The 19,871-nt window shown below is 42.7% G+C and overlaps 1 protein-coding gene across 10 annotated transcripts in view; it reads right to left on the reverse strand.

Annotated features, from left to right (window-relative positions):
* STAU1 (staufen double-stranded RNA binding protein 1) overlaps nt 1–19,871 on the reverse strand; it is a 75,099-nt gene that overhangs the window by 37,281 nt on the left and 17,947 nt on the right. For 6 of the 10 annotated variants that reach the window (XM_037500078.2, XM_037500039.2, XM_037500070.2 and 3 more), the window contains exons 1-2: nt 14,119–14,157; nt 4,408–4,477 (exon numbers count right to left, since the gene is read on the reverse strand). The gene's annotated coding sequence lies outside the window, so the exon portion shown is untranslated. Of the gene's footprint in view, nt 1–4,407; nt 4,478–12,746; nt 13,604–14,118; nt 14,179–19,871 lie in introns of those variants that run through there. The other 4 variants (XM_054698145.1, XM_054698141.1, XM_037500104.2 and 1 more) reach the window with 4 other exon arrangements.

The raw sequence follows: 19,871 nt of genomic DNA on the forward strand, positions 1-19,871 counted from the left end.
AGGCTCTAAAACACTTTACTCAAACAGATGCTCCTTCCCAAAGAAAAACCAGGCAGGTATCAGTTATGGCCAGGGAAAATATATTCTCTGCCAACATAATTCAAAGAACAGAGCATTTCACTGCTGCTATCTGAGCGGGTCACAGTGGCATCCAGAGGAGTCATGGGATCTTGGGGATGCTTCTTCTGAAAACTTGTCTTTTCCTTTAGACCTATCTTTAAGGACTGTTTTCTACCTGTTAAATTAGGACTCAAGAGAGACTGAAATGCTTGGTTAACAGTTTTCTTATAGGAGAATATTTTAGACAAAGTAAAATTCCACTGAAAAGTTTGAAACACAAAAGTGTCTCCTGGGCTTTCTCCTATTTGAAGAACTTTAGACACCAACTCGGGAAAACACGTTCCTCTTGGTCTCTAATCCTAAATTTATGGAGCATACACAAGCATTATTAACATTGAGAGGGCTGATATGACAGTTATAGTTTGATCTTTTTAAAAGATTCCTAATTCCAAGCCTCCCCTAGTGGCACAGCGGTTGAGCACTGGGCTGCGAGGCTGCCTGCAGCCTCTGTAGCGCCGGTTCGCTCCCCAGCAGCCGGCAAGGGTCCCACAAAAAAAAAAAAAAAAAAAAAAGGTTCCTAATTCCAAGCCACCCAGGGTCCTAACATTTGGTTGGTGATACAAAAACTTTCCGATAAAAATAAAATATCTCGGGGCCTCCCCGGTGGCACAGCGGGTTTAGTGCAGAGCTGTGAAGCTGTCCGCAGCCTCTGCAACACGGTTCGATTCCCAGCCTGCCAGGGAGATTCCCACATGGCGCAGCAGACCTCTCCTGTCGTGCCCGATGCTCCCCTCAGCAGTGTATTTCAGTCGTCTGCCTGTTCTGCTCCCCGCTCTATCTCTGGTGAATTCTCTCACCATTCCGCGCCTCTGGCCTGTACCCCCTGCTCTTGTATAAAAATAAATAAATCTTTTTAAAAAAAAATAAAATAAAATATCTCACCTTGGCTTCCTTTTTACAAGTGTCAAGTACTTTTTAGTGAGTTGGGAAGCGGAATATGGGCATACGCAAAGCTTTTTTAAAAATTATAAATGATGTGTAAAAAAGTGATCAGGCACAAAATACGTATTTCCTCACTCAGCAGTGAATCTACCCATACCTTATTGAGATTTATTAAACACACACAAAAAAAGCAGATCCTTTTAAAAACCATTTACAGAACTATCTGCAGTAGTGCTTGGTGATATTTTCAACAGATTGTTAAATTGTATGAAATAACTACTTCAGCAATTATGAAAAAGGTGATTTTTAATATCCAATCTTTCAAGTGAATTTACATGACTTTATCTATACTTTGGTGTAATAAACACATAATTTCCCTTTGTAATAAGTGACCTTTCCAAACAAGGTTTTTTTATTTTTTTAATTTTTTATATATATATTTTTTTTTCAGATTTATTTATTTTATTTATTTATATAAGCACTGGGTACAGTCAGAAGCGCGGGAGGGTGAGAGAATTCACCAGAGCCAGAGCGGGGAGCAGAGCAGGCAGAAGGACCGAAGCACACTGCTGAGGGGAGCAGCGGGTGACAAGAGAGGTCTGTGTGCCATGTGGGATCCTCCTCCGGTGGCCGGGGAGCAGCCGGGGATCGAACCGGCGCTGCAAAGGTTGCGGGCAGCTTCGCAACCCAGCGCTCAACCGCTGCACCACCGGGGAGGCCCCCAAACAAGGTATTTTTTAAAAAAGGAAAAAGCAGTACAGTACAAGTAATCTCAATTCCAGACAAGCTTATAAGATAGCCACATTTCACTATCTCCCCTTCAAAATCCTAAATTAAATTTTATGCATATGGACACACAGATATAAAAGGAGTACTTGGTTCCTTGTCATGATATGGCATCAGCAATATCAACAGCAACTTTAGGATACATTATTTCAATATTGGCTTTTCTGCAATTGTTAAACTGGGGATATCCCCAAATGGCCTGATGGAAAAAAATGGTATTTGTGAATATCAGTTTTTATCCTCTTCACCCTTCAACCATCTCCCTGAGCCCCTCAATAAAATGGCTTGATCCCAGGGTGGGGGAAAAAAAAATCAACAAAAATTAAGTACCTACTACATGTGAACCCTATTTATATGGCAGATTGTACAGTCTCAAAGGCTGGAAAGAATCTTTCTTTCTCTTGAAGACATAATAAATAGAAAAAACCTGTTAATCTTTTAATCTATTAATCTGTTCTCTTCAGTTTTTGAGACTTTACTCAGAGAAATTTCAACAACAAAAAATGAATTAATAAGAGCACTCTTCTGAAACAGTCCTGAAGTACAACTAAAATAGCCACCCAACTCTTTTAACAGCTCTAAGATCCTCTTCTGACAGGTCTTTCTAGCTGCGATGTTACATGCGTTCTGCGGAAACGCACCCCCAGGATTGCCACCACTGGCCTCCCGCCTGCGTTCCTCCTCCTGGAGACCTGTCATCCCCTGGCCCTGGGGAAATAGCAATTCATTGACTCCAAACAGTGGAATACCTACAGACAGGGCAGCAAAAGTACAGAAACACGGCGGCACTATCACTCTACATAATCGTTTCCAAGAAGACGACGTCATGTCAAGCAAATAATGTTCAACAGCAGGCACATAAATCAAATCACAAATAAAAAGTTCTTTAAAAGAAATATAACCAAGCTACTCAAAAGAAAGAAAAAAGACGACTATGTCCTCAGTGCTCAAGAGAAAGAGACCAGACCCTGAGTAGGCACCATCACTTGCAAGACAATAAAATCAGTCAAACAGAACGCCTGGAAACAACCCAGACTGTTCAAGACCTTTGCATCCAATACAAGTAACTGAATGTGGCCCCAGCTCAAACTTGGCCCAAAGCCAAGTGGGCAGTGGAGGATTTTCTTTCCACACAAATGTAAGCACTGGGTGGTCCATTTAAAGAAAACTCTTGCTAAAGGAAAACTCATTATTAATTGTTCAACTTTAAAAAAAAAAAAAAAAACTTAACACCACAGTCTGTACTAAAGTGAAAAAAATTTTGTTGCTTCAGCTTAACACACTGCAAACCTTCTTTTCTTGTTTTGAAACCTTAACACTCTCCCACCCCCTTCCCTTCCCTAGGAGAAATTCTTAAAAATAACTAAATTCAAATGTTATTTTTGTAAACAAAGAAGTGTTTTTAAAAGTCAACTTATAAAAACAGAAAAATGTTTTAAGTCAACCAAACTGAGTATCTGTTCATGATCTGTTGAAGATTTTTAAGAGCAGTACCCATGTGACATGTTAGAATAAGGAGGATTCGTTCAATAAGTTAACAGTCTTTTCCTTTCAGAAAACAGAAATAGTCCGAAATCATGTGCCATCCACCTAGAAACACGACTGCATCTACTATCATCTTGATGCAAAACATACCAGTGCCAACACCCTGTTTCTAAGAAACCAGTCATGCTGCTAAGTAGCAACCAACAATGTTAAATCAGATCAAACTTCTGTGCTGTCTTTCAATTCTACTACCAACTCAGATGACAACTAAATAACCAATTCTTGGCAATCCAATGCCTGGTGCCTCAGTTTCTCCAAAACATTTTATAATCAGATATTTGATAAAGCCTCAGTTGTAGCATCCTGAAAGCTAAAACACAGAAGGAATTCTGAAGCATGATAACAGTTCTTCCGGAGTTTGGAAAGCAACCATTATACAAATTCGGTATGATGAGTGTATCCATTCAGTGTGAGGAGTGCATCCATTCACCCAGCTTTGTACATCTCTAATTTCCTTATGCTTCAATTTCCTCATTCCCAAAGAAAGTTGGGTTAATTTATCCACTAATAATTATCTCAGAGATACATGATGAAGTGCTTTTGATTCTTAGAGGGAACATGCTAAGAAATCACAAAGCATTGTCCATGCAAGGTAATACATTTTGCCACGCCCAGATACGAAACCATAAAATCCTGAATTCTTAGAACACTTTCTTGGTCTAAATGATCACAAGTAGCCAACACTAAATGGAACTTGATTTAAAGTCCTCTCACACAACAGAAGACAATGCTGAATTACTTCCACAAGCTTGAAACCAATCTGACCAAGCTGCTTGTTGACCAAATTATAATTAATGACAACTGTAGTGGTTAAATTTCATAATTTCATACATTTCTCAATACTTAAAGCATATGGCAGTGTTGGCTAGTGGGTTTTACATCTTTGCCAACAATTTTTCCTGTATTTACTTTCTAATTAAGCCTCAAGCATAAAAAGAAACTCAAATGGCATAAAATTTCTTTTGTCTCTCTAATATTACAGCCAAAGTATATAATTTTCCACGGAAGTCACTGAATTCAAAAACAATACAAATTATGAAAAGGCACAAAATTACAGAACCAAGTTATGTGTACCTTAAAAGAGGAGCTCCAGGAATAATGTTGTTTTGTTTCAGTTCTGAGATGTTATATGGTTAGCAAACTCCTAGAAAATAAGAAACAATAATTTACTAGAGTAGATCTCTTTCTGAAAATGAAGATATATTTTGTTAAAGATTTGGGAAAGCATAAAATATACAAGTAGTAAAGTTTCTGAGAGCATGTCATGGCATGAAGGAGCACGCTGCAGAGTCTATAAAAGACATGATAGCCTGGGATCAGAACAAAGAATATTTTGCAGAGACATGAACACAAGAAACATCAGAAATTTTCTTTTTCAATCTCAATACTTCCTGTAAGAGGGCTGTGAATCGTCAGAATTTTTTTTTCCCCAAAGGAACTGGATATCATATACTATCTGATGATACCAGTCTGGTTTTCAAATTTATGGGGTTTTAGCTCTCCTTAAATTACTAGCTAGCTGTTTTACTCATAAATGTCCTTACCACATGCCTGGTGATGCAAATACAATTACATGAGAAGAGTTATAAAAAGATACTTTGTATATAAATATTCTTATACTAATTTGCAAAATATGAAAAGCACTTTATATCTAGTAAATCCAAATTATGATCATTCTTTAGAACCAGATTTCAGGTGACCTAAGAGTTAAATTCTCAAACTCTCAGGTCTTATTTTTGTAGAGGTTTCTCCCATTTTAAATGTTGTAGTCAGTAACAAACAGAATTCCTTACCTATTTGTATGTATGGATGTTTCTGCATTTTTACAAAGTAAAGTGATTGCAATCTCTAACTGCTATTGGGGCTTAATAAGTAACAAAAAGTAGCTGTATACTGTCCAAACGATTTCAGGAACAAAACCATAAATTCTGATTTTTTCAACAGTATTTTAACTAATTCTTCATGTTGTTAATAGTATACTGTAGTAATAACTTTCCAGTCTAAAAACCTGTTATTTTACAGCCTAATCCACTCAGAAGACTGCGATGACAAGGAACTGAAAAAGGTCTCTGAGCAGCTCAACAAATAGTAAAAGTCACCTTTTACCTATGGGGGCTGCCACCAATTCAAGCCCACCTATACTTAATAATGATGGTAAATTTAGGGATCTAGTTTTCTAAACTAAAGTAAATAAATTAGAATGGAAATAATTAGAATAATTAGAATGGAAAATAATTAGAATGGAAAAAAGGAGCTGCTAGACTCAGACATAATGACAACCGTAAGAAACAACTGCCAACAATTAAACAGCAAAGAAAAAAATCAGTGGGCAGGAAGTGGGGGGATATAGCAGTCTGCAACTATCTGGATTTCAAACATCTTTACACAAGTACAATTGATGGTTAAAATTTGTATATACCTTCACACAGGAGCAAACTCATTTTTTTATATCCCCATTCTCAAATGAGAATCCAAGCCATCACAATTGTTACCAGCGTATCTATACAGCACACACTTACTCGAAGCAGTGGCAGAGATAAGGAAGACTGGGCTAACAAAATTCCCTCCCTGCCCCCTCCCCAAGAAAGCAGGCTAGAATACAAGAAAGTAAACTGAATTCATTGCTTTATGCACACATCAGATCATTACTAAACACCCAATATTTTACAGGCACTATTCTAGACACTGGAGATGTAATCCCTGTAAATAAGATGTAATCCCTGTTCTTGTGGAATTCACATTCATACAGTGATAACCTGGAATCTAAGACAAACTGAAATAATTCACAGAGGAATTTTAATTGGGTAGTAATAAATTATTTATAATACTCATTACCTCAAGACCAAAGATGCGTAAGATCATAAGAACAAAAACAAAAACAAAAAAACCTTGCTGTGAACTGCCTATCTAGGAAAGGTATGGGCGAAAACTCGATTCAGGACCTAAGTTTAGGTTTCAACTCCGGTGCTCACTAAACAACCCTGAGTAAAGTATACCTGTAGGCTTCAACCTTTTAACACTGACCAGGCTTGCCACCGCCAATTTGACACAATATTCCTACAATTCTTGAGTGAATTAACTGGTAACATAGATGAAATGCTTGTAAATTATGAAATGCCGTACCAAAGTTACCTGTTAAACATGACTTTTATTAGGGTACACCACAACCAATATTATAAAATGATATTAATCATGTTCAAAACATACTAAGAAAATTTATAAAGAAGCTCATCAAAAAAAAGTTTTTTTGCTTTATCCTTCTTTATGTGGTGTTTAAATAGATAAGTTCTCGGGCCTCCCCGGTGGCGCAGCGGTTGAGCGCTGGGTTGGGAAGCTGCCGGCAGTCTCTGCAGCGCCGGTTCAATCCCCGGCTGCTCCCCGGCCTCGGGAGGAGGGTCCCACATGGCGCGCAGACCTCTCCTGCCGCCCGCTGCTCCCCTCAGCAGTGTACTTCAGTCCTTCTGCCTGCTCTGCTCCCCGCTCTGGCTCTGGTGAATTCTCTCTCCCTCCCGCGCTTCTAACTGTACCCAGTGCTTGTATGTATCAATCAATCAATCAATAAATAAATCTTTAAAAAAAAAATAAATAAATAGATAAGTTCTCAGTTAACAGGAAAAGCAGTAGCTAGATGTAGTCAGATTCTAAATGTTCCAGACTGTAAAGGTTCACTTTTACAACAAACTGAAAGACTTATTTACCTAACTATATCTGACTGGCATCTAGGGAAAGGGTCACAGAACTTAATGAGCAGGTTGGTAAAAATTTGCAACAAAGAACACAAGTCTCCATGTATAACCAAATTTATTACATATAACTTAGCCTCTTTCTGGGAGAGGAAAGGACTATCTAGCATCCTATACAAAAATCACAATGACATCAGCAGACAATGGCCCCTTTAAAATTCCTATCTCAGTTCACTGTAATCTATAGAAAATACAAACTTCAAAAAAGCAGAGATGTGAGAGAATCTGACAAGACTGAGTTAGGTTATAAAGCTTATCCCAGAGGGGAGTCAATATAGTCACAATTTAAGCAGCATTATCTACTCACTTCATCCTCAGGACACATTTCTAACACTTTTCCATGATTAATGAGACAAATGTATGTCATCACAGAGGAAGAGATTAGGTCACCTCAGTTGAAGCTAAACACAGAATGGAAACTCATACATCATCTCACTAAAACCCAGATCCAAAGGCAGACTTAATCTCATTGATCTAGACTTTAAGATCAGCCGTAAGACATGACTACCGACTGGGTGGTCAACCAAGGAAGCTTTTTACTTAGATTAAAGAAAGTAAATTGGAAATTGTCCAGGTGGCAATTCAATACCAAATAGTAAATTACAGTAAATATTCCCAAGATTAGCCAGGAAACTTATGTTAGAAATGTCTGGGAAACAAAGACGTTAACAACCACCCATCCCTATAGAGCCAACTGGAAGCCACATTAATTCATTTCCAATAAAGCACAATACTGTAATGCTAACAAAACCAATCTTCTAAACTTTGCCTGTGGTTAGTAAATCATTTCCAGTGAGCTGCATGAAGGATTAGAGCAGTCATTGAGGAGGCAGCTTCCCTCAACACAAAGGTTACTAAAACTTCCTCCTCCCCACCAATTTACTTCTAACCCCCCCCCCAGAAACCTCTGAATCAGTATATAATTTGGTTTGACTGCAGCAATCTATTTTTTTTTTTTGCAGCAATCTATTACAACAAAAGTAAACTGTACATCTTCAAACTATTTCAAGAGAATGACAAATAGAGTTCATTTAAAAGACTATTACCGAACTAGACTTATTTTTTCCAAGTTGGCCTGAAGTTCTAGTGATCATCCTGTCTTCAGCAGGAGGGAGAGCAGGGGAAGCCCTGGTGACACACAATAAATTACCCTAAACAAAGAGCACCTGAGCATAATGAGCGGCAGTGTGGCTTGGTGGAAGAGGGCAGAAGCCGAGCAACTATCAGGCCCCCCAGAAAGACCTCCATATTCTCGGTTAGCGAGACATTCTTGAGTACTGAAGCACAACATAAAGCATCTACTTCAACCTGTGGCCCAAAGGAAGAGCTCACTGAAGAGCAGCTTTTATACTGTTAGATAAATTCAATCTGACCTTTCAGATTCCTTTCCCGCATCAAATAACTCTTACCCTGTAATCCTAACCTGGTACATGGTAAAAGCTCAAAAAATAGTAGCAAAAATTATTAGCAAATTCACTAATCCTATTCTCAGTCACATAAACACCTATAAATATAAATATATAGCTAAATTCCGTTTGTTAAAAAGATTTAAAATGGGAATAGAGAACATGCTGACTAAAATCAACCTACTCACTGGGCAACTAGTTCTACAGCGACATCAAATATAGAAACACTGTGATGAGCAATCATTCTCATTGAGAAAAGACCTCAGGGTACTTAAGTAGCTTTTCTTAGACTTTGTAGTCTCGTAGCTATGACAAAATCTTCTAGGACAATTATGACCTCTGTGTCATATTATAATAAAAGGGCCTGTTTTTGCTTTCATTACTGTTATAAACTCATGAAGTCATCACACTTCTCTCCCAAGTTAGATTCCAGATCAAACAGAAGCAGATGGGGTACAGATTTAATATTTAGAAGACGAATTTTTAATTGAAAGCAAATACTTTTTTGGATAGCTTTTCTTAAATTTGCTTTCAATAAATAGAGGGAGCCTCCTGAATATACTCCTTTAATAAACAAAGATGTATAATCCCAGAAAATATAATTAACAGTCTGTATATCTTTCTACATCCATCTGGTGACATAAATGACTTCACATTAACCTTATCGCCTAAGTATGGGAATGTAACTATTTTAAGAGTGGATTAAGCTATTGCAGCAATTTCCCCATTTTAGAAATAATTTTCTTTGTTAAGGTTTTCTTAGTTCAGAGCATTGTTATCAACAAAACAGATATCCAAGATATCCATCCAGTGATATTTGTTAACACCAACATAGTGATACACTTTATAATCCTATTAACTTTGTTGTTAGAAATTTATTGTAATAAAATGTTGGGGGAAAATAGCCATAGCAGGGTCTCCTTGGTGGCACACGGGGTTAAGCACAGCACTGTGAAGCTATCACCAGCCTGCCAGGGAGCTGCCCACATGGCACAGCAGACCTCTCCTGTCTCCCCCGCTGCTCTCCTCAGCAGTGTATTTTGGTCAGTCTGCCTGTTCCCCTCTCTGTCTCTGGTGAATCTTCTCACCCCCCGCACCTCTGGCCTGTGCCCCAGTTCCTACATGCATAAATAAATAAATCTTAAAAAAAAAAATAACCATAGCAACAAATAGGTCTTCTCATAGCCAATCTCTAACATATACATTGTTTTTTGGTACAGCATAAGTCCTATAGTCCTGATTTTGACAAAGCTTTCTTTAAGGGAAAGCTCTTGTAGAAAATTACACCAGAAACATTTTAACCAAATAGGCCTCCATCACCTGAAGTTAAAATCACCTGTTAAGGTGTAGCGTGAAATAAAATCTTTCCCCGTAAATTCTCTAAAACATTTCTGAAGGCTCCAAAATCTCATTCTGAGGGCCTCCCTGGTGGCGCAGCGGGTTGAGCACAGTGCTGTGAAGCTGTCCTCAGCCTCTGCAATGCCGGTTCAATTCCCAGACAGCCAGGGAGATTCCCTCATGGCGTGGCAGACTGCTTCCCTCAGCAATGCTTTCGGTCCTTCTGCCTGTTCTGCTCCCCGCTCTGTCTCTGGTGAATCCTCTCACCCTCCCGCGCCTCTGCCCTGTACCCCAGCTATTGTATAAATTTAAAAAAAAAAAAAATCTTAAAAAAAAAAAAAAAAACTCATTCTGAGAGAACGAAACAAAGCTCTCATTGAGGGGGAGGAATTTACATTTTACTCCAGTGGAGAATTCTGTGTCACTAAGTATGACATCAAATATGATGATCCAGTTTGGAAACTCATAAAAACAAGGCCACTGGAACTGACTTATGACATCCCACAAAAAGGTACCTTTCTCATGAAAGTTTCATCTTCATGCTGGTGAATTTAACTCTCCTCCACCCAGTAAAAGGGCATCAAAAAAAGTTGCCCTACCAGCTGAGCCCCACTCCATGCCCCCTGTAGTAAATGTTTGTCGCATTACTGGGGTGAGACACTGGACGATACAGCACCCTGCAGCCCATGTTTAATGATTACATCCAGAATGTTAATGGGTTGAACTTCAGAACTGGGGGGGTTGGGTGTTCATGAGACATACTCATTTCTAAATTTAACATAATCTGTACATAAATGGGGTTTTGGGCTACATCTTAAAAGAGCAATTTAGTCTGAACAAACTATTTATGGTACCAATATCAAATACTTAAGCTTTACTTTCAGCCTAGTGGAATGCACTAAGCATTTTTCTAAATAAAGCACATCCTAAATACCAAATTGGCTCCTATTATAAAAGATACACATCTCTCTCCATCTCCTGGACTGTAGTTACTAAAACATAACATATTTTCCCTGCACCTGATTCAGAAAGCAGACCTACAGAATTCAAATAAGAATGTAACAGATCTAAAGCTAGAAACAGTTCATAACCAGAAATTTGAAAAGTTAACAATGACAAGTGTACTGTAGCTATCAACTTCCACTCTGGGAGAGATCTCTTTTTAAACAATAAAGCAAAACATGAACAGGCCTCCTTGATGGCACAGGGGTTAAGTTTCAGCACAATGACAACTATAGGCAGCCACTGAAGCAAGAGTTCGATTCCCGGGCCTCCCTGGTGGTGCTGCAGCACTATGAAGCTACTGCAGCAAGAGTTCAATCCTGGCCAGGGAGGGGACACACATGGCTCAGGAGACCTCTCCTGGCTTACCCGCTGCTCCCCTCAGCAGTGTATTTCAGTACATCTGCCTGTTCTGGTCCCCACTCTCTCTCTGGTAAATCCTCTCTCCCCTGCATTTCTGGCCTGCACCGCAGCTCTTGTATGCATAAATAAATCTTTAAAAAAAAAAAAAAATGCTGGATTCCCAGCCAGGGAATTAACCCACATGGGAATGGGGCAGCAGACCTCTCCTGTCTTGCCCTCCGCTCCCCTCAGCAGTGTGTATTTCAGTGAATCCGCCTGTTCTGCTCCCCATTCTGTCTGTAGTGAATCCTCTAACCCCTTCTCCCCACCTCTGGCCTAGACCCCAGTTCTTGGATGCATAAATAAAATAAATCTTTAAAAAAAAAAAAGAACATCTAGGCTGTGAATTCATTCATACTTGCTAAAACTTTGCAAATACAGCAAAGTCTGGTGGTGGGGGCAGTCTTTAGAAAACAACCTACAACAGAAGGTTTTGAAATCAAATATCCTTTGCTTAATTCTTAACCAAAGTGATAGCATATTTACACAACTACTGGAAAGAAACTTTGAAAGCTTCATTATGAATTATTAACTGTAGTTTAACTTGGATACAAAGTTATTCTCTATTAAAAGTGGTTTAACAGGTAGGTCTCCACCAAAACAGGATTAGGGTTATCTGTATTTCTGACTGCTTTTCAATTACAGTCATTAATAGCTTAGAAATTGTTTTTGTACACAAAGAAGCAAGGCAGTATTTTAGATAAGACTTTGAGGGGTGTAAGCAGTGCATGGAGCTAAGTGGGCTGCTCATTTTTCCTGCTGCACAGTAACTGTGTACAGAGGTGAAAAATCCAAGAAACAAAATAACATTGACTCTGTAAAAAGTAAATTCTGTGATATATTAATAGTCTGGAGCAATGTGATAAGAAACATGTTTTAGGATTTGTTTAAAAATAACCGAGTTTGGGGGAGGGGATACATGTAACAATATTGACCTTGGCTATGAGTTAATAATTACCAAAGCAGAGTGACCAATAGCTGGGGGTTCTCTATATTATTTGACTTTTGTATGTCTTCCATAATAAGTTTTGGTGGTTTTTTTTTTTTAATTAGGTCATCTACTACAATATTAAAACACCACTTTACTAACACTACAATTTTCCACATAGCAGAAAACATGGTTTATATTTCTTGTACAGCTGTTTGCTTTGCGGTATTTTTTTTAAAGGTGTTTTTAAAAAACCATCCCCAAACAAAGATTTTAAATTAGAAATGATGGAAACACTATGTCAGGAATTTCTAGGAAACTGTCACACACAAGAAAGCCACTTTGCATCATGTGTACTATTGAGAGATGGATGTAAATCAAGACAGCTTAAATAAAGAAATGGACTGCCTAAAATGATCCTGGTATACGAGGACGATTCAGTAGCACAAACACACATTTCTTACTCTTTCGTAAATGCGTTAACTCCGTAAGTTGCATTTCCTTAATGAAGGGTACACCCAAACAACAAATACAGAATTAAAAGAAACTCGGCCCACTTAAAAAAAAAAGAAATTGCTGTTTTTAAAATCTCACCTGTCACCAGGACTGACTGAAACTGTTCTCAATAATCCAATAGTATTTATAGTTTTCACCTCAATAAGCAGTGGTTTAGTTTACATTTGGTACGCAGACTGATTCCTGAAAGGCCGAAATCAACCAAAAAACCTCGTTGAACTCTCTTTCCACCACCCTCTAAACAAAGCTACCAAGCAGAAGGGAGGAGTGACCTTAAAAACGTCCCCACCGCCAGAGAAGAAGAGAGGCAGGACAGACCGAAGCGCACATCTTCGCAGGAACAGAAGAAAACTTCCACATAAGCAAGACTGCAACACGGAGGAGGGGCAAAGGCTTAAAAGCAAAGTCAGCCAACAGGGACGGAGGGAAATAAAAGCAAAGCTGCAGTGGAAAAAAGTTAGAAGTTAGAGATGGAGCGCAAAAAGGAGACATTTTCAGGCTTTGCACAAACCCCCCTCCTGCGCCTGACACGCTGTAAGTGCTCCAGCACGGTTTGCTGAACTCCAGAGAAGCTTCTGCCAGCAACTTTCCCAGAAATGGAATGACAACAAGCCGGATGATGGCAGGGGAAAAAAAAAAAAATGGAAAGGTTGCTCAGGCTGAAGGAGCTGGGGACAATCTTGCAGCTGGCTCAGCGGAGCTGGAAATAACAGCATCTGGCTTTCACAGACTACCTACGACAGAGTGTCCCAATTAAACAGGCACCCCTTCGGATGTCACCCCAAAACAAGGTCCAGGCGCCGGCGGCGGGCACGCAGAACAATTTCGGCCAACCGGGTGGGCCGGTCAACTCCGGGCCGCTCCGCCATGAAGTTAGACCTTAATATCGCGCTTCTCAATGATGCAGACGGTTTATTGGGACACGCTGTGGGTCTGGCACCCTGATAAGCGCCCTACACGCCCCATGTCCCTGAACCTTAAACGGCCCGGGGAGGCAGGGCCGGGGTCAGCCCCCCGCCTGTCCGAGCGGGCACGAGGAGTTGGAGAGACTTGCCCGGGGGGCGGCGCGGGGGCAGCGCCCGGGTGGGCGGCGGCGGGAGCCACGGACCCCGGCTGGGGCGAGTCCGGGGCGCCGGCTCCCCGGGACTGAGAGCGGGGGGCCCTTTCCAGCCCCCCGCCCCGGGAATAACTTCGGCAGCGCGGGCGGGCGGCACCTGTGCCCGGCCCCGGCGGGGGCGCGCGGGCGGAAGGCGCCCCGGGTCCAGGCCCCGGCGCCCGGCCGGGGGGCGCGGAGGACCCGCCTCCTCCGGGAAGGCCCGCGGCGCGGGAGGCCCGGGAGGCGGTCGGCGCGCGGCCCGCCGCGGCCTAGGCCCCACCCGCCGCCCCCTCCCGCGCCCCGGCGCCCGCGCGGGCCCCACCAGGCCCGGCCCGGCCCGGCCCGGCGCCTCACCTGGCCGCGGCCCCGAGCGCGTCCCCCGGCCGGCGGTCCTGGGCGGCGGCGGCGCGGAGGAGGGAGGAGGAAGGAAGCGGGAGCCGAGGAAGGGACGAGGGAGGAGGCGGAGTGGCCGCGAGGAGGCGGGCGCCGCCGGGCCGGGGTCAGAGGAGGGGGGAGCCGAGGCAGACGCGGCGGCCGCCGGCGCAAACGCTGAGGAGCCGCTCCGGCACCCGCAGCCCGGCAGGAAGTGACGGGGAGGGGCCTGCGCCCGCCCCCGGTCCCCGCCCGCCTCCATGCCCGCCCCACCCCCACCCCACCCCCGCCGCACCCCCACCCGCCGCCGGGACCACAAGTCCCGGCTGGCCACGGGGCGGCGCCGACGCTCGCAATGCACGCCGGGAACCTGACGGGCCGGGGCCTGGTCTCGTCGGAGGCGGCTAGGCCGGCCCCAGCCCCGCGGCCTGCTGGGAGTTGTAGTTCGGGGAGCTGCCGGCCGCGTGGACGCGGAGCTGGGACTTCTCAGCCCATCCTCACGCCCGCCTTCTTTCTTGCCTTTTGCATCGCTGTCCTTCGTCTTTTGATGCCGCTGATCCTCCTTTCTTCCTCCGTAAATGTTTACGAAGGGCCTGCTATGTGAAGGGCACTGACTGTTCCAAGAGCTAAGACTAGGGTGGTGAGCAAATCCCTGCCCTCAAGGGACTTACATCCTAGCAGGGGTAAAACACAGTACATAAAATTAGTAAATTTTTATAATGAGGCAAGCAGTGCCAGAACGCTATGTCTTCCACCCAGCGTTAGATAAAGTGGTGTTTAGCATCCCTCATATGTGGCAGGTTGGGGTTTGGAGCTGGGGGCTCTTAGGGACTCTAGAATTACACTTTGCAAATGATGCATGCATTGTGTGAGTCCAGGGTATGAAAATGAGTGAAGGAGTGCGGAAACTGCAGAGATCCTGGCCTCCTCTCACCTACTGCTTCCCTCTAATTACTGTGTCTCTTTCTCTCTCTCATTCTTTTGTTCTCTCTGCAGACACAAACACACAAAACAAACAGTATCTTTTAATCTAACTATTGCTCAATCTTTCTTGCCAAGGCAATTTAGTTTGATTTGCTGAAGGGGCTGCTCCAAACAATGCTTTGGAACCTAGCCCCAGCCAGGGAGGAATGCTTTCTCTGAATGAGGCTTCCTTACTTTGGTTCTTGTAAAATGCACTGAGACTAAATTTTATGACACCAAAAAGAAAGCAACATGAAGACATTGTCCAGCCCTCTGCTGAAGGTAATTTTTTTCTAACTTTCAAGTAGTCTGGATCCCATAATTCACGTGGGTAAAGAAAGAGACATAAAAGAATTTTACTAAACCCAAAGCTAAGGTCTGTGGGCACAGTCAGGCAATCTCTGGTGGAGGGGAGTGAAAGTAACTCATTTTATGGTCACTCATGGATACTCAAGTGATGGGCTTATGATTTCCAGTCTCAATACTTTTCCCTCCTTCCATACCTTAAGGCAAGAAACCCTAGACTTTGGATTTTATTCTGTTATTTGGACCTTGATACTTCTGGGCCTCTGTTTCTTCCTTATTGGTTCAATAGGAACAATTTCTTATCTAACCAGGGCTCATGCGAATTAAGAGATTTATACCCCGTCTCATCTTCTCTATGTGAAGAGTGATAGGACTCTCTTTAGTGCTGTGAGGTCCTCAGTGTGCAAGCTCTGAGCAGCCCAGGCTACTATATGCTCGTTAGTCATGGTTCACCCCTTGATCCAGTTGTCATTCATCATTACAGCACTCACTCCCCCCACTCCCTGCAAACCTTGATTTTTTTTAAAGATTTTTTAAGTTATTCATACAATAACTGGGGTACAGGCCAGAGGTGCAGGGGGTGAGAGGATTCAGCAGAGACAGAGTGGGGAACAGAACAGGCAGACTGGCTGAAATACACTGCTGAGGGGAGCAGCAGGCGAGACAGGAGAGGTCTGCTGCACCATGTGGGTAGCTCCCTGGCCGGGGATCAAACTTGTGCTTCAGTGGCTGCGGACAGCTTCATTGTGCTGTGCTAAACCTCTTGCACCACCAGGGAGGCCCAAAACCTTGATCTTACTGCTACCTCTATAGCTGGCTTTTTCCAGAGTGTCCTATAGGTGGAATCAAGCAGTAAGTAGTCTTTTCAGATGGGCTTCTTTCACTTTGGATTTTCCTCTGTATCTTTTCATGGTTTGATAGATTCTTTCTTTTTTGAGTTTTAATAGATACATTAAATAACAAGAAGTATAACTTTGAGATAAAAATCAACTATTCGCAGGACTTTAAAGAGCTTTGCATCTTCCCATTCCTCACTATAAATACATATAATTTATCTTCTGAGAAGGAACATACAGAATTTAGTGAAACTTACTTAATGGTCACAGTTTCTTATACCTGTTCCTAAAGAAAAGAGCTGGGGTACAGGCCAGAGGTGTGCAGGGGTGAGAAGATTCACCAGAGACAGAGTGGGGAGCAGAACAGGCAGACTGACTGAAATACACTGCTGAGGGGAGCAGCAGGCAAGTCAGGAGAGGTCTGCTGCACCATGTGGGTAGCTCCCTGGCTGGGGATCAAACTCATGCTGCAGTGGCTGCAAACAGCTTCAAAGGTTGCATCTTAACCCCTTGCACCACCAGGGAGGCTCATTCCCTAGTTATTTTTAAGTCATCTAGAAGCCTTCAGGCCCCAGGAATCTGACTGACAATATCTAGGTACAAGTAGAGAAAAGCAGATAGAAGCGACCCACTCCTAAACCCCAAGCAGCCCCAGGCCTAACCTATGCCTCACTTAGATACAATTCTTGGTTACACAAAGTGAGAGTTTGGTCATTCTCAAAAAAACAAAAAAAAAACCAAGGAGTGTTGAATCCAGAGATAGCTGTTATTTTTCCTTTCTTTTCTTTTTTGTCTATTTTTTAGTTTTAATTAGTTGCTATCATCCTACTACTTACATAATAATCTAGGTTTGTATAATCTCTTTAAAATAGAGGCAGATTGGGTTGTGCAGAGCCTACTGAGTGGCAGCTGCACTCTCTAGATGGGAGACTTTCTCTTCACTTCCCCACAGGTCCTCCCCTGCCCACGTTTCTCATGTATGTTACTTTCCTGTTCCTGTTGACATTTGAGTTCGCAATGCCTGGCCTGCTGGGTAACTGCATAGCCTGAAAGCTGGCCTGTGAAACTGAAGATTCATCAGAAAGATAGCCAAAGAGTGAAAAAATGCGGGGGCCTCCCTGGTGGCACAAGGGGTTAAGCACCGCACTATGAAGTGATCCGCAGCCACTGCAGCACGAGTTCGATCCCCGGCCAGCCAGGGAGCAACCCACATGGCGCAGCAGACCTCTCTTAACTTGCCTGCTGCTCCCATCGGCAGTGTACTTAGGTCAGTCTGCCTGTTCTGCTCCCCACTCTGTCTCTGGTGAATCCTCTCACCCCTGCATCTCTGGCCTGTACCCCAGCTCTTGTATGCATAAATAAATAAACCTTTAAAAAAAAAAAAGAGTGAACAAAAGCAACTGTGACACATATAGAAAGGAAAAGTAAATGGTGTTATGAGGAAATCAGGAACCCTACTTCTTGGAGTTCAGGGACAGAGCAGTCTGAAGCACTGTAGCATTAGCAAAGATCTGAAGCATACATAGAGGGTAACTAGGCAAAGGAAGTGCTCCAAATAGGGAAAGATGGCACCTACAAAAGCCATGAAAGATGGCACGTGGCCCAGGTTCCCATTAATACTGCTACAAAACAGATTACTCCCAAATTAGGTGGCTTAAGAAAAACAGCAATCATTTTGCCATCTCATAGATGGGCCAGGGTTTTAGAAAGAGCTTGGTTAGGCTCTTCTAACAGGATCTCTAATGTGGAACTGAAGGCCTTGGGTTGGCTAGGCCTCTCCCTTCATGAAGTCTCCACCTCTTCAGGGCTTATTTGCATGACTATTTTTGAGCTTCCTCACTGCATGGCAACCTTGGGGCCGTGGAACTGTCTACCTGGCAGCCTAGGACTTAAAGACCAGAGAGCGAGGCAGAACTGCACAGCCTTGCCATGAGGAAAATGCAAATAGTATACACGCACAATGAGCTACCATTTCATAGCTGTCAGGATAGCTCAAACTAAAGGAGTGAAAATAAAATGGCAACTGGGGCCTCCCCGGTGGCGCAGCGGGATGAGTACAGTGCTGTGAAGCTGTCCACAGCCTCTGCAGCGCAGGTTCGATTCCCAGCCGGCCAGGGAGATTCCCACATGTTGTGGCAAACCTCTCCTGTCGCCCGCTGCTCCCCTCAGCAGTGTCTTCTGCCTGTTCTGCTCCCCACTCTGTCTCTGGTGAATCCTCCCGCACTTCTGGCCTGTAGCCCAGCTCTTGTATAAATAAAAAATAAATCTTTAAAAAAAATAAAATAAAATGGCAACTCCAAGTAGAAGAATGCTGATTAACAGGAATGCTTATTCATTGCTGAGGGGAAAGCAAAACAGTATGCCCATGTGGAAAGATAGCTTGGAAATTTCCTATAACACACACTAGTCATACAACCCGGCATCCTTAGCCCTAGGTGTTTGCACAAATAAATTGAAAACTCGGTTCACATTAAAACCTTACATTAATGTCTATAATAGTTTTATTCCTAACAGCCAAAACTTGGAAATAATCAAGATGTTCTTTCAACTGGTGAACAGATAGTGGTTCAACATAAGCCAGTTTAAAATAAAAGTCAATAATTTATAAATAAACTTGATATGATATCATACCATTTGAATTCTTCTTATTTTTTTCTTTCAATATTATATTTTGGGTGATTCATCTATATTAATAAATGTAGCTCTAGCTTGTTCATTTTCACTGCTATATCGTATGTGATCAAGTAAATATACCATGTGTATTCACCCAATCTCCTAATGTACTTGCTACAAACATTCTTGCATATCTCCTCATGGGAGGTTTCACATTTCTCTGGTAATTGTTTCATAAAATATACAGTGAAAATCCCTTTTTTTAAAAGATTTATTTATTTATTTTATACAAGAACCAGGGTACAGGCCAGATGCACAGGAGGGTGAAAGGATTCACCTGAGACAGAGCGGGAAACAGAACAGGCAGCGTGATGAAATACACTGCTGAGGGGAGCAGCGGGCGAGACAGGAGAGATCTGCTCACCATGTGAGACCCTCGCCGGCAGGCTGGGATCACACCAGTGCTGCAGAGGCTGTGGACAGCTTCACTGTCCTGCGCCACCAGGGGAGGCCCTGAAAATCCCTTTTTGAGGGCTATCTTACCTATTGATTTTTTTTTTTTTAAGATTTATTTATTCAAGCACTGGGTACAGTCAGAAGTGGGGAGGGTGAGAGAATTCACCAGAGCCAGAGCGGGGAGCAGAACAGGCAGACTGACAAAATACACTGCTGAGGGGAGCAGCAGGCACGGCAGGAGGGGTCTGTGCGCCATGTGGCACCCTCGCCAGTGGCCAGGGATCGAACCGGTACTGCAAAGGCTGTGGGCAGCTTCGCAGCCCAGCTCGCAACCGCTGCGCCACCAGGGGAGGCCGCCTATTGGTTTTTTTTGTAGATCTATGAAGTATAACTACAGTTGATGGTAATTTTATTCTAATGTTCATATATCTTGGGAAAGTGAGGTGTTATAGTTACCCATTAATTTACTTTTTCAGTATATACTTAGACATTTACTGAGCATTTACTATGTGCCAGGCACTGAGATTTCTAAAATGAGCAAGATACGCATCTGCCTTAATG

Source organism: Talpa occidentalis, unplaced genomic scaffold (assembly GCF_014898055.3).
Source record: "Talpa occidentalis isolate TD23 unplaced genomic scaffold, MPIMG_talOcc4v2.1 talOcc4.10, whole genome shotgun sequence".
Taxonomy (NCBI): Eukaryota; Metazoa; Chordata; class Mammalia; order Eulipotyphla; family Talpidae; genus Talpa; species Talpa occidentalis.